The 15,282-nt window shown below is 48.3% G+C and overlaps 1 long non-coding RNA gene across 1 annotated transcript; it reads left to right on the top strand.

Annotated features, from left to right (window-relative positions):
• LOC106804367 lies at positions 1–554 on the top strand. Its single transcript, XR_001393209.2, has 3 exons — positions 1–27; positions 124–244; positions 447–554. It is a non-coding gene; the product is annotated as an uncharacterized LOC106804367 (long non-coding RNA).
• Positions 555–15,282: the final 14,728 nt, after the last annotated feature.

Genomic DNA, 15,282 nt, shown 5'->3' with positions numbered 1-15,282 from the left:
AGAATTTTTTTTGATGCTGACCTCTCAGTAAGCTTTTATTTTGCCTTTCTTTGACACTAGATTTATTAAAATTTTTCCATTCTTTCGTACCTTTTTTATTCCATGGCATTTCTTTTCTTGAAGGCAATTCTCAATGTTGAGTGGCACAAAAGGGACAGCTCCGAACCCAAAATATAGCCAGTTTGCTGCAGTGACAGCCATCCAACGTTGTCTTCCTTTCACAGACTTGAAGAAGACAAAGATGGTACATCTACTATTTTTTTTTTGGTTAGCTTTTGTCCATTTTTTTCTGGTCCTCCAATCTGGCCATGAGTTTGCTGGTTTCATAATTTTGTGTTTGAGTAGCTTCTGCATATGTTGTACTCGCGAATTTAGTTAAGTAGATAAGTCATTGTTATTATATTTTCGCTAAAATAAGTCAATTCTTCTTTTTACACACGGTGTAGATTCTTCTACCAGTTCTACATCAGCACCATTGGTCTGTTTATTGCGTTAACTTTGGCCAATCACGGATTGATGTGCTTGACTCATTTTTGTACACCCCTGAGTCTGACGACAGATATGACATAATATATTGGTTCGCTGACTACTCTCATGCATTTTGTGCTTTTTAACTGAGCATATAAATGCTTTGAACAATTCAAACAAAGATTTATCATGCATCACTTACGTGTGTTTGTGGTGGAATTTCTTCTTCACTAGCAATCATCTGGTTTGCGTCCAAAGTATCCGGAGGCAAGAACACAACACCCTGTCTTCCCGTTGTAATGGTTTGATCCTCATTACTCCCTTGCTGGCAACCTATCTGTGTGGGTGGAGTTCGAAATCTAGTGCTGGAGCTCTCCAACATCTCCGGAACTTTGATGCAAGAGTCAATAGTGTCTCGTTCTCCCGGCTGGGGCGGTTCAGATCGTCGCGGTGACCTTTCCGGCACTTCTGTACTTCTCACGTCGACGGCGACTCTCATGTCGTTAATCTCCAGCCTTTTCGGTGAAGGGCTATCCGCAGAGTCCCTACTCGGCGCGGACGGCCCTGCTTCTTCAAACAATATCCTCCGACAACCCATCACTGGCAAGGTGGTCTGAAAGGTAATAACACATTGCATATCACAAGGTAGCTTGAAGAAGGCAGAAGTTAATTACTCGAAGACAGGCACTGTCAGCTATTGGACTGATAGTTTGAACATGTATATGTCCTCATTCATCTCCTTGTACGAAGCAGAACTACTTCAGCATCACAATCTGAACAATGAAGTCCTATTTATTACTTGTGCATCGTATTACTAGAACTTTTTAAGATTTTAGGTCTATTTTAACAAAAAAATTTTGTCAGTGACTGCTTTAGCAAAAGAAGCTAAAATGAAGAAAAGCCTCAATGTTATAAACTCTGGTGCCTCTCTCTTCCCTGGACCTGCACACGCACATGGCACAGCACAGGCATATGATGTCCAACTGGTGGTCTAGAATAATCCAAGATCAACTGGTGGACCTGCACACGCACAGGGCACAGCACAGGCAACAGCTCTCCTACCTCTACTTCATTCCTCACCCCTCTGTTCTACAGCTGCTGGTGCCGCCGCCTCCAAATCCACCTCTAGCAACGGCGGAAATTTCCACCGGGCACTCCCGTGCTGCTCTCCATGCTACACCGGTCCTATCTATGCCGATGTCCCCTCCGATTTGGGCTCTTAGTGCTCTCTATTTTGGGACCCTAGCTTCTATGCTTGCCCAGGTAATAGTCCTTGCCAGCGCTGCTCCGAGTGACGGAACCGGGCTCGGGTCCTATACCACTTCGATTTTTTCTGACAAACTTACCTATGCGATGGTGTGGAGGTGATTTTTTCTGAATCGTTGACCCCGTCCGCTGCCCACCTCCGATATCTTCCCAGGTTAGAGGACCTTCGTGAGGCTCCTGGAGAACCGTTGCGGACGTCCCGCGCGCGGTGCCCGCCCGAGGATGCCGCGGCGGCGCGCCGGTTGGCGTCCACGTCGCCGTCGAGGCCGTCCGGAATCCGCGCCCCCCGTGCCCGCTCGAGGACGCCGCGGCGGCGCGCCGGTCCGTGGAACGGGACCTCGCCGCGCTCCGGCGCGTCCTGGGCCACCCGCGCGTCTCGCGGAGGTCGGCGTTCGACGTATTCTCCGAAGATCACGGATGCGGCGGTTCCAACAGATGGCCCAGAGGTAGACGGACTTTCAGCGCGCGCGGTTGTTGTCGCACGCGAGAGAAACAAAAAACCTGGGAAAAGAAAATCGACCGGCGGGAGACGCGGGTGGCGGGCGGAAGCGATGCGCGCGCTGGGTCGGTGGGGGGCTGGGGTACAGAATAGGCTATTCTGTACCCTGGGTACCAAATAGCGGAGGCCTATATATATATATATATTATGTCTAGATACATAGCTAAAGTCATGTATCTAAAAAAAGTTAAAACAAATACTAATTTGAGATGGAGGGAGTACGTGGGAAATAGATTGATGCATTTCATCTTTCCGGTTTAAGAGCAACTTCAAGAGTTCCTCAAAAACTTCTTCTTCAAAACAAGGTATTGGAGGCTATGCTAAATTTTTTTTCCCTAAAAACATATCAGCCCACAACATATCGCTAAAAACTACACTTAATGATTCAAAATAGGCCACGTCATCGTATTATTGGACCCATCAGGATCCGTTGCTTTTTTTTTCAAGCCCCTTGTCATCGTAAGATCAGTCATGCCGCCAGGCGCCAGCTGCGCACTGCGCCCTCCAAACGCCGGCATCCCCTGCACACGGGTCTTCGTCCGGTACTCATGCCGCCAGCCTTGCGCACGGAGGATTCATGCACGCCAGCCCCTGCGCGGTAGTCCTGCGTCCCGCACCATCAACGGCAGCCCCTGCGCGCGGAGGACATTCACGCCGGCAGGCACTACGTTCTGCACCCTCCAAGTAAGGATTCACGTTGTATTTTTATTTTTGTTTTTGTTTTTGTTTTGGTTGATAATGAAAAAAAAAATAAAAAAACACTATTTCATGGCTGCAATCTATTTATTCTTGTTGATAATAAGGATTTTGTCGCCGCCCATGCCTAGAAAAAGCAGTTCTTGCTATCTCCAACTCCAATTGGAGATATGTAAAAAGGATTCTCTTTGAGTCGACGAAGCCTTTCGATGCAACTGTGCTAGATTCGTCGTCAGATGATGACGATGCTGATTTCTTGGTCTCTGTTACTCATGTGGCCGTGAATACGGATGAGTTCGATGACGAACAAAACATCGTGGTTCTATCCTAGGGTATCAAGTACTTCGACGAGATAGATAGGCAGAGCATCAAAGATTGTATCAAGATTACTTTTCAGATGATCCTACGTACATACATAGTTATTTCAGTCGATGGTATGTAAATAATAGATTTATTTGGAGCATTTTTTTCAAAAAATTCATATTATATATGTGTCTCATTACTCTTGACATGCAGGTTTCGAATGAGGCGTACGCTGTTTATACGCATATGGAATGCCGTAGAATAATATGATGAATATTTCGTGCAGAAAAGAAACGCTGCCGGTGTACTTGGCCTTTCTAGTCTGCAAAAGATTACTGCAGCATTTCGGATGTAAACTTATGGAGTAGCAGCTGATGCTACATATCATTATATCCGTATTGGTGAGAGTACTGTTCTTGAGAGTCTGAGAAAGTTTGTCAGTGATGTTGTGGAGGTTTTTGAAGATGAGTACTTGAGATCACCTAATGAAGATGATACTACTAGATTACTTGCCATTGGAGAGAGTAGAGGTTTTCCTGGTATGCTTGGGTCGATTGATTGTATGCATTGGAGGTGGAAAAGTTATCCTTCGACATGGTAAGGTATGTACACCGGACATTTGCATGAGCCTACAATTATACTTAAAGCTATTGCAGATGGAGATCTTTGGATTTGGCATGCTTTCTTTGGGATGCCTGGTTCCCACAACGACATCAACGTTTTGCACCGATCTTCTTTATTCGCATGGCTAGCTGAAGGTCAAGCTCTAGAGGTGAATAATACCATTAATAACAACGAATATACAATGGGTTATTATCTTGCTGATGGCATATATCCCTCGTGGGCTACAATTGTGAAGAGCATACCTGAACCACAAGGTAATAAGAAGGAATATTTTGCAACTGCCCAAGAAGCTCGTAGGAAGGACGTGGAACGAGCGTTTGGGGTTCTACAGTCTCGTTTCGCTATCGTTAGGGGGCCAGCTCGATTTTGGAATCAAGACACTCTTGGACAAATCATGAGGGCTTGTGTCATTATGCACAACATGATAGTTGAGAATGAGCGCAATGATGAAGATGATTTAATTTATAATTGGGTAGGAGAAAAGGTGAAGATTTCTCACGATGAAACACCTGAACTTGAGGAGTTTATTAAAAATTACAAGAATATAAGGGACATAGATATTCACAATGAGCTTCAAAATGATCTCATTGAGCACCTGTGGCAACATCATCCAGACCTCTACAAATGATTACCTATAGTTTGTATTTATTGTTACTTTCAATAATCATGGAGACGTTTATATTTATATTTACATTTTAGATGTATGAGAACTGCTACAATGAATTGGCTGGAGATTCTCCAGGACTCCTCATATACAATTTTTCAACTCTTGCATCCAAAATAGAGAAAATATATGATGCCTATTATGGCGGAACACCTCGGATTAACTTAACTAAAGCACGGTTAAATCGCTTGACACGCGATACTCATGCCTTAATCAAGTTAACTCGATGGGCCGTCGGATTTCATCCGATTTAACCACTTAACAGGACCGAATTAGCATAGCTCACACGAAGGTGAGTGGTTCCAGAGAATACAACAGATCCACCATTTGATTAACAATTCATGACACCTTGGTTAAAAATCAGAGTTTCACAAGTTAGGAAGGAAACAATAGAAGGTAAAAACATCACGGAAGCTATCGTCGGGGTTGGATATACCTGGTGAGGACAGGCAAGACATCACTGATCCCATTCCCCACCGTCCGAGGAAGGATCTCACTCGACCGTCCACCCAGGAGGAAGCTGGGGCGGTCAAGTGCCAACAGCAAGCTCGGAAGCTTCAACTCCACCTGAAAGAGAGCCACAAACAAGGCTGAGCTGCTAAGCTCAACAAGACTTAACCGTCCGGTGGGCAAAACTATACCACCACGTCTAGACATGCAAGGCTCTTTGGCTGAGGGGTTTTGTTTGCCAAAAGCGACTATGTTAGGTCCTTGCTTTCAAAGTTTTAGCTCAGATTCTAAGTTTATTAACGAGTCTATGTTGGCCACTTACTCTAAGCAAACATAGATCCAACCTTATGTATATAAGCTTAACATCAAGACCATGTCATCATCAGACTCCTTCATTACTCAGTGTAGCATTGCGATCAAGCAGTCTCAAACTGTGAGAGGCAGACGAATCGATTCGAGTTCTTTAACCATGCATGGTGAACCTAACCTCACGACATCCACGCACCACCGAGGATCGCTTTCTGTGTCGGCCTTCCCCATGAATTCTCTAACCCGTGTCGGGTCTACTTCCCTTGGTGCAAGGTTCCACGGACCCGGCCTCTGCCGTTCTGTGACCACACTTGCCACCACGTGCGGCCGCAGGGGAACTCCGTTCCAGAGACAGTGGAGCGACCGCTCACGTCCAGGTTCAATCAGGTACTAGGCTTCCCCATCCCATAATGGGTATGAGATTAGTACTTTCAAACACTTGATCACGAACACCACCACTGTCGGGCCTTAACAGATTCAATAAACAGACGGGGCGATCAGCCGACCACCAAAAGAGTTAACCAAACCCCTGTCCATTGTCCTTATAGTTGTAACCAGAAAAAGAACAACCAACTCCTACAACTCGCGAGTGACAGGGAATCACTCGACTTTTACCGAGTCCTATTAAGCATTGCAACTACTCGACCCAACAGACTAGTGTTCAGTTCAAAGGAACTATGGCATGCATCTATGGTTGCAAACAACTCCTATACGTAAATGCACAATCGTGAGAAGGAAGGCATGTGCAAGTTTAGAAAGTTGGGTGCATGCTCCGGGGATTGCCTTCAAGCGGAGGGGAGGAGAACTGGTCTTCAGCTGGTGCTGCTTCGGCTTCTGGGATTGGCGGCTCTTCTACAGCTCCGTCTTCAGGTGCCAGGTGTAGCTCGTAGGTGCCGTCGGCGAGATGTAACTCTACACGAATGCAAATGCAAGAGTTAGCACTTAGACGGTTATTTCAACAACACTTGCAAAGTATTCCAATTATGCGGGAACGTATACGTTAAATTCTCAAATGCGACTCTTGCCGATAGTGCAACACAACAACATTTCTCATTAAGGAGATATACACTTTTTCTTGCCATCTTAGTTAGCAACTATCTCGGTTCTGCACAACCTCGGGTGAACCAAAACCGTACCCCATGGGTTCCACTACATCCGACCTTAGGCGCTCGGGTCGGCGAAGCGAAACCGGGCAACAAGGGGTCAGGCGAGGTGGAGACCTGCCTCGAGGGGTCGAGCGCATCCGACCTTGCGACTCGGGGTCGGCCAAGCTTTGGACAGACCCATAGAACGGAACTTGCGTTTGGTTACAGCACAAAACTCACACAACTTGGCATCCAAGGAAGGTCACAAAGGGTCAAAAGTCAAATCAAGATCTGATTTCATCAAGACCATTTCATTGCTGTTCTCAAAACACAGGAGGAATACTCAACTCAAGGCTAACCTATTACACCACGATCCAAAACTTAGGTTGCCGAGGAGTACAACAAAAGATTAGCTTCCTACAGTTCTCAACCTAAAAGTTATCTAGGTTGTCGACTGAGGGAACACTATGAGTCGGAGAAGGGGCGTCGCCATCTTCAATGTCCATGCTGGACGCTCCTACGACCTCCTCAGGATCCTCTTGTTCGTCCAGCTGCATCTCAAGGGCATGGATCGCATCGAGCTTGGCATGGTGCTCGTCCAAATGAGCATTAGCAACTGTGAGCTCCATCTCAGCTTCCATCTTCTCTTCTGCAAGCTGGATCATGTCATCCTCCATGTCTGTCACCTCTTCCTCTAGCTCAGTAATCCTGGCCTGCATGTCATGGATCTGTATGCCTCTCTGGATGAGCTGATATGACCGCTCCACCAAATCTCTCTTGGCGGCGTTGAAATGCCCTTAGGTGTCTACGACTATCCGAGCCAAGACAGCCATAGCTCGACCTTGAAGCTCAATCAGCCGGTACAGGGCTGACATGCACCTGGTGGTGGTAGAGATGGTGACCAATGAATGGGAGGTTGCCAACACCTCCATGTTGTTGACGCGGTCAAGCCAGGCTGGGTCAAACCGATCCCTGGCGGGAAATAAGCTGATTGGGTCCAAAGTGACCTCAAGCGGGTGTAGTCGGCAAAACTAGGTGAGGGCCTGCAGGGCAGTCGACTCCCAGGTGTCCTCCAGAGCGTGACCGTAGGTCAAGACTTCGAGCGGGGGCCACTCGGGCTGTATAGGGGGTGGAGGTACAACCACCTGCACGTTGCATCTCTACACTCCGTGCTCCTAGTACTCCCATCCCACGTACAGAGGCGGGGAATGGTACCCAAACCACCTTAAGGTATCCCACAGAATAGCAGGAAAACCCTCACAATGTAGGCACGTAGAGTGGGAAATGCCGTCAGTGCCGTAAAACACGTGTCTGGGAGTAGCCATCTGGAACCAAGAACCAAAACAACGTGAGATAGAAACCCCAAGAAGAACAGATCGGGCAGGAAAAACACTCGGACTTTCACCAGAGCGCGAACTGGAAAGGTAGCTAGAAATCCTTAAAGCGAAGAGGGGCTTTTACCGAGGCAAGGTTGTTTTAGGGAGGTGGTTTCACAGATTTTAGGTTATGATGCATGCACGACCTACTTCATCCTCTTAACCAAAACAACTGCCAAAACTTTGGTCTTACGCAGTCAGTGCCGGTGGCAAGGCAACCAGTACGTCTCTCCCTATAGTAGCTAGTCGATTTCTAGTAGCGTCTCCATAAGCAAACGCGGTTAGTGTACCTGCAGAAAACACAGCCACCTGAACCTTTTGTGCAAGCACCCACGAAAGCGTCCCCAAGCATTACCGTTTACTATAGAAACGACACCCATGCGTTTAATGCTGCATGGACAGCACAACAACCGTGGAAATAGGTCCCCTTTGAATGGAACCATATAACCCTTCGCATACTCGAGATGCGGAATCAGCGCACGTATAATAGACGTGGGCGAACAACCGTGATGATAGGCTCGTTGGAATCGAACCATACCACCCTTCGTATGAATTAACATACGGAACCTGCGCACGTATGATAAACATGGGCAAAACAACCGCGATGATAGGGTCCTTTGAATAGAACTTCTTATCAACCCTCGCATACTCGTGATGCGGAACTCGGCACACGTATGATACACGTGGCGAAGTGCTGGGGGTTAGCAAAATAACCAATAAGTAATAGCCACCTAAAATAACCCCAAAATCCCCTAGGGCCTCTCGCACTAAAGTCATCCTTAACGATCGTACGAGATTTTCCAATATGCTTCTTGCAAATTTTATTCAAAAAGACACGTTTTGGGACCCATTGTGTTCTCTGTCCTGTTAAACCTTGCTCTGGTACTAGTTGTGGCGGAACACCTCGGATTAACTTAACTAAAGCACGGTTAAATCGCTTGACACGCGATACTCATGCCTTAATCAAGTTAACTCGATAGGCCGTCGGATTTCATCCGATTTAACCACTTAACAGGACCGAATTAGCATAGCTCACACGAAGGTGAGTGGTTCCAGAGAATACAACAGATCTACCATTTGATTAACAATTCATGACACCTTGGTTAAAAATCAGAGTTTCACAAGTTAGGAAGGAAACAACAGAAGGTAAAAACATCGCGGAAGCTATCGTCGGGGTCGGATATCCCTGGTGAGGCCAGACAGGACATCACTGATCCCATTCCCCGCCGTCCGAGGAAGAATCCCACTCGAACGTCCACCCAAGAGGAAGCTGGGGTGGCCAAGTGCCAACAGCAAGCTCGGAAGCTTCAACTCCACCTGAAAGAGAGCCACAAACAAGGCTGAGCTGCTAAGCTCAACAAGACTTAACCGTCCGATGGGAAAAACTACACCACCACGTCTAGACATGCAAGGCTCTTTGGCTGAGGGGTTTTGTTTGTCAAAAGCGACTATGTTAGGTCCTTGCTTTCAAAGTTTTAGCTCAGATTCTAAGTTTATTAACCAGTCTATGTTGGCCACTTACTCTAAGCAAACATAGATCCAACCTTATGTATATAAGCTTAACATCAAGACCATGTCATCATCAGACTCCTTCATTACTCAGTGTAGCATTGCGGTCAAGCAGTCTCAAACTGTGAGAGGCAGACGAATCGATTCGAGTTCTTTAACCATGCATGGTGAACCTAACCTCACGACATCCACGCACCACCGAGGATCGCTTTCTGTGTCGGCCTTCCCCATGAATTCCCTAACCCGTGTCGGGTCTACTTCCCTTGGTGCAAGGTTCCACAGACCCGGCCTCTGCCGTTCTGTGACCACACTTGCCACCACGTGCGGCCGCAGGGGAACTCCGTTCCAGAGACAGTGGAGCGACCGCTCACGTCCAGGTTCAATCAGGTACTAGGCTTCCCCATCCCATAATGGGTATGAGATTAGTACTTTCAAACACTTGATCACGAACACCACCACTGTCGGGCCTTAACAGATTCAATAAACAGATGGGGCGATCAGCCGACCACCAAAAGAGTTAACCAAACCCTGCCCTGTCCATTGTCCTTATAGTTGTAACCAGAAAAAGAACAACCAACTCCTACAACTCGCGAGTGACAGGGAATCACTCGACTTTTACCGAGTCCTATTAAGCATTGCAACTACTCGACCCAACAGACTAGTGTTCAGTTCAAAGGAACTATGGCATGCATCTATGGTTGCAAACAACTCCTATACGTAAATGCACAATCGTGAGAAGGAAGGCATGTGCATGTTTAGAAAGTTGGGTGCATGCTCCGGGGCTTGCCTTCAAGCGGAGGGGAGGAGAACTGATCTTCAGCTGGTGCTGCTTCAGCTTCTGGGATTGGCGGCTCTGCTACAGCTCCATCTTGAGGCGTCGGGTGTAGCTTGTAGGTGCCGTCGGTGAGATGTAACTCTACACGAATGCAAATGCAAGAGTTAGCACTTAGACGTTTATTTCAACAACACTTGCAAGTTAAAGCTCGGACACTTGTAGCAAGGCTATAGAAAAGGTGGGGGTGTTCCACTTTAGTTTGTGGAGAATAGGATAAAAGGGTCGGGTGGGGGTAAACTTGTAATCTGACCCTTAAAGTTAAGGAATAACTGTGCTGAGGTCCTCAGACTTAACACAGAGAAGTCCCCGATATTTTACACAGATACCCTCGGGTCAAGGAAAAGATACAGCCGAGCCCTCGGGCGAGGTGGATAAGGGTCGGCGAAATAGACAGGGTCGGGCGAGACGGAAAAAGGGGTCGGGCAAACCGGAAAGGGGTCGGCAGCTTACCTTCAGGTCTACTGGTGAAGGTTTGGGGTCGGGAAGGAACAGACTTGGACGGAAAGACTTAAGCACTAAGGCTTGGGCGGCGGCGAGGTTTGACGGTGCTCTGGCGGCGGCGGTGCTTCTTGTGGGCAACAAGAAAGCTCTAGCACAGCGCGGAGGAGCAGACGGCTGGGTGGATTGGGGAGAAGCGGACTTGAGCGGAAAGGGAAACTTCTCAAGAGCTCAGCGGGAGTGCTCAAGTGCACTCAGAGTATGGGCGGCGAAACAGCGATGGCGAAGGAACTCCGGTGGGACTCTGGTATGCCGTTTTATAGCTGCACGGAAGAGAGCGATTTTGAGCAGCACGAAGACCGGGAAGAGAAAGGATGAAGTGCGCTGCCATGGCGGCGATTGAGCGGTGATGGGTGGCGGAACAGGACCTCGGAGATAGAGTCTTCGGCGATTGGGCACTGGAGACTAGGCCGGCGCAGGCGCGGCTTTGCCGGGATTTAGATTTGGCGGAGGCGCGCGTGGTCTGGTCGCGTCAAGCGGCGGATTTGACTGGCATGTGACAGGGAGAAAGGCGCTGCCAGCGAGGTTGCAGCAGGCAAAGTGACAGGGCGAGCGGCGGCGCGGGCGAGCGCGAAACAGCGGCATTGCCGGGGCACATTACTGGCGAGGCGGGAAAAGGAGCTGTCGCGGCCGGAGTCGGGGTTGGCGAGGGAGGTATCGTCATGGAGTGAGCTCGTGGGCGGCGCAACTGTGGAGAGGCGGAAAAGCCGGAAGGCATTGGGGCTTGCGGCCGGGGATCCGGCGAGATGATGGGCGCGGGTCGCGAGGTGGTCTGACGCAGCAGCGGCAAAACTCTGCCACGGCGGCGATGGGGCACCTTGGCGCGGCCGACGAGGGCGCGAGCGAGATGAGGCGAGGCAGAAAGGGGTCGAAGGGGGCTTCCGCTGTGATTGGGGAGGAGGGCGCGTTGATCCATCCTGTCGCGGCCGGCGACAGGGCGAGGCGGCGGGCGTCGGAGGGATCAAGCCACGCGGCGGGGGAGCTCTGAAGCGGGCGCATGCTGCTCAGGCGCGCCTGCCTCGGGAGATCCGGGGAAAGATTTTCGGGTCCACCAGTTAGTCTCGGTTTCTCCACTGCTCCAAGATTGGAAGGAACACTACCTTTGAACTTAGAGATGAACCGGCGGTTTTGATTGGGTTTTTCAGGGGTCGGGACTGAGAACCGGATTTGGAGCGCTTGAGCTCAGGAGAGTTGAGATAATGGGATTAGGGACTTCGGTTGAAGATTAACTCGGCTGATTATCCAAGGTCGTTACACCTATATACAGTGGTTACTAATTACTCTTATAGTTTGCAAAGCAGCTAGCAAAGACATGGCTGCTTCAAAGACATGGCTGCTTCAAAGGAAAAATATAGATTTATCCAGAATTAAGCTTGAGCGTATGTAACAATTTCTAACTTCTTAGGATGAAATACAAGATCAATCAGTTTGGGATCAAAATAGTTTGCTATCAGTGGCTTTAGCAATCTAGATCAACAATAGCTCTCAGATAATATTCAGATTCAAGCGACCCATTATTTAAACTGCTCCCCACAAATTCAACCACATTAGATATTGCAGCATGCTTGATTCATAGCAAGCTAAAGAAAACAACTCACCTATGTAATTTAGACATATAGCTCAAGCAAATCAACAACATGGATTATTGAGCTCGATAGGTTTAAAGTGACAAGTAGATAGTTAAAGAAAATAAAACAAGTCTGAATTGCAAAATAGTTCCTAAATCAATAGAACACAAACATGATAGTAATTAAGAACTAGGCATAGATAGTCGGCTCATAATCTCAGCTTGTAAGGACATATAGTATTTCTTTTGCTCATCTGGTATGGTAGTAAAGTCCATGGTCATAATCCTCTCTTCATCCTCCTTTTCTGCAACTCGACCTCCTGCCTCCTCACCTCAAGAAGTAGTTTTTCATTTGCAACTCGATCCTGTTCAAGAGCAAATATTTTGTTGAACCTCTCCTGTTTTTTTAGCTCTTTCTCCCCATCAGTTTCTTTCTTCTGTGCTCACATATTTTCTAAGGTTGCTATCACACTTTTTTTCTTCTCTTGCAGTAGTTCTGCTTTTGCCTTTTTCTTACCAATTGACCTTGTCAATGCATTATCCTCTAGGTCTTGAACCTCACCTTGTCCTATTTCACTTGGTAAACTTGCATTCGGATCAATAGTTGAACTTGTCTTCTGCTTCTTGTTAGATGTTTTAGCAGCAACCAATTCATCAATTTTAGAAAGCCATTTTAGTTGTGTTCTCAGCTTATTCCAGCAATGCATGAACTGGAATGCTCTCTGATGTTCGTCTTCGGACTTGTACAAAGCACATGGCTCTGCAACCTACAAACCAACATCCAAGGGATATTCATATACGATATATAAAAATAAAATAGTCTAAACAAATCGTGGTATTGCATAGTGAGTAAGTACCTTGTCTTGCATTGTAGTACCACTCTGACATCTTAACTCAATCCGTGCTAGACATCCACAAAACTTGTTCATACATTCTTGTATGGTCTCCCACCAGTGCTTGAGAGAATTTATGGTACGCTTTGATGAGTACGTCTTGTGTTCATAGAAGTACTGATATATACGAGACCAATACTTGCCACCTTTTTGATCTTTGCCTACGACCGGATCCAAGCTTACATTCAGCCACGCTGAAACCAAATCTCATCTTCGTGGTCACTAAAATTCTTTGATCTCTTATGGTTTAGCCTCGCGGAAGGGGCTGCTGGACCAACTTCAATTGCCTGTGACTGTTGGTCAGCATATGTGTTGCTATAATAATCAGAATCCTCTAGATTGGTTTCATCCAACATTATGTTGGAATAATATCCATTTTCTGCGCAGTGGGTAGAAAATAAACATAAAAAATTTTAGCAGGGGTCTAAGAAATTACCAGTGACATTTAACAAGAAGTCATACCAGAATATGAACAGCTATAGAAGTACAGAGACAACGTTTGTTGTACTCATGCTAACACATCTATAAAATTTGAGCACAATTTAAAACTACTTGCAAACACAAACCATATCTTGTTCCTGTCTGTCACTGAACTGCTAGATGCTGCTGCAACCATACTCCACGTTGCAACTCTCACCTCTGCCCTCCCTATTGCCTAAAAGCTTTGGCCATGTATGTGACCCAGGGCCCAAAATAGGAAACCATGGTGCTGCAACAGGAAATCAATTTGCTCCAGAAGGGTCTGAGGTAATTATTCTCACAGCTTTGCCTTACAGTTTGTAGAAAACAATCAAATCAGTTCCACAAATAGAATCCCGAACAGTGCAAAATTTCAGTTTCAGAACGCTCCATTTTAAGTGCAAAATCACAGTGTCAGTAAGTGAGGGCACGATTTGCCAACCATGGTTAAAATCTGTAAAGCTCAAACCTATGTGCAAAATTTAGAAGATAAGACTACATTCAGAAGAAAAAGACTCTTACCATAACACCTAGCGAGGCCAGGTTGAACCTATAATGCATGCTTGTACTCGAAGAGTTCAGTTTTAGAATTCCTAGTAACATTTTAAGTAACTGTTCTACAAACTACACTATCTCTCCCATGATAAGCCGACAGGCAATGCTTAATCCGGATTACCACAGAGAATTGAAATGAATAGCTTATGATTCATACTATTCCCAAATGAGTTGTTGTTGGCTGCTTATTTGAAGGCAGCAGAGGGGTTGCTGGATACGGAATCGAAATCGTCGCCGGCAAGGGCTGCCATCGGAGGACCACCGGGTAGGTGAGGTCGTCGACGCTGCACCTCTGTGTAACGCCCGCAAAAATCACTAACTAAAATCACCCGTTAAAAACCGTCTTTAAAATCTTTTACCGCTGAGCTCCAGGAAATCGGAAACCTCCCCGGCGATTTCGCCGTCCCGGTACCCATGCCGACCCCCCATCTGTCTTTTTATCTGTGCCCGCGAATCTCGCCGCGTGCCGGTGTCAGACACCGTGCGCGTGCTCCGACCGCGTGCCGCGAGTGCCGCCGGTCTCCCCCTTTTCTTTCTCTTTTCCTTCCCCTTTCTCCTTTTTCTTTTTCCTTCTTCTTTCTTCCTCCTTCTCCTTTCTTCTTCCTCCCTCCTTCTCTCTCCTCCTTCTTCTTCCTGGCACCCGGACCGGCCCCAGCTCATTACTCCGACGCCCCCCATCCCCTGGCGCCATACCGGCAGCCCGGCCCGCCGCTCGCCTGGGGCCCGCCGCCGGCCGGTCCCGCCGGACGTGCCGGCCTCCTCGGACGGCGCGCCGCCCGCCGGCCCCTACCCCCGGCTCCACCTCCGGTCCGGTCACGGCAACGGTGCCGTGCCGGCCACCGCCGGCCGGCCGCCCCTTCGAGCCGAGCCCCTACCGCCGCCGGCCCGTCCTACCCGGACCCCCACCTTACCGCCGCCGCCGGCCCCTAAGCGGCACGCCACCGCACTGTGCCGCCGGCGCCCCTTGGTCCGGACCCCCACCCGCCGCCGAGCTATAAAAGGGCCATTCCGCCGGGCTCCCATCGCCACACCCCACCGCCCAGCTCGCCACCGCCGCCCAAGCCGCCGCCCGTGCACCGCCGCCGCCCGAGCAGCCGCCACCACCACCACCAAAATACCATCGCCGGCCGCCCCGTATTCCGTGCCGAAACTCCAAGGTAAGGGGCCAAATGGGCCTCCCTTCCACCCGCCGCCCCGGCCCGAGGCTCACCGCCGGCGGCTCACCG

Source organism: Setaria italica, chromosome V (assembly GCF_000263155.2).
Source record: "Setaria italica strain Yugu1 chromosome V, Setaria_italica_v2.0, whole genome shotgun sequence".
NCBI lineage: Eukaryota > Viridiplantae > Streptophyta > Magnoliopsida > Poales > Poaceae > Setaria > Setaria italica.
Note: the sequence above shows the minus strand (reverse complement) of the source record. Positions and strands in the feature narration are given on the sequence as shown.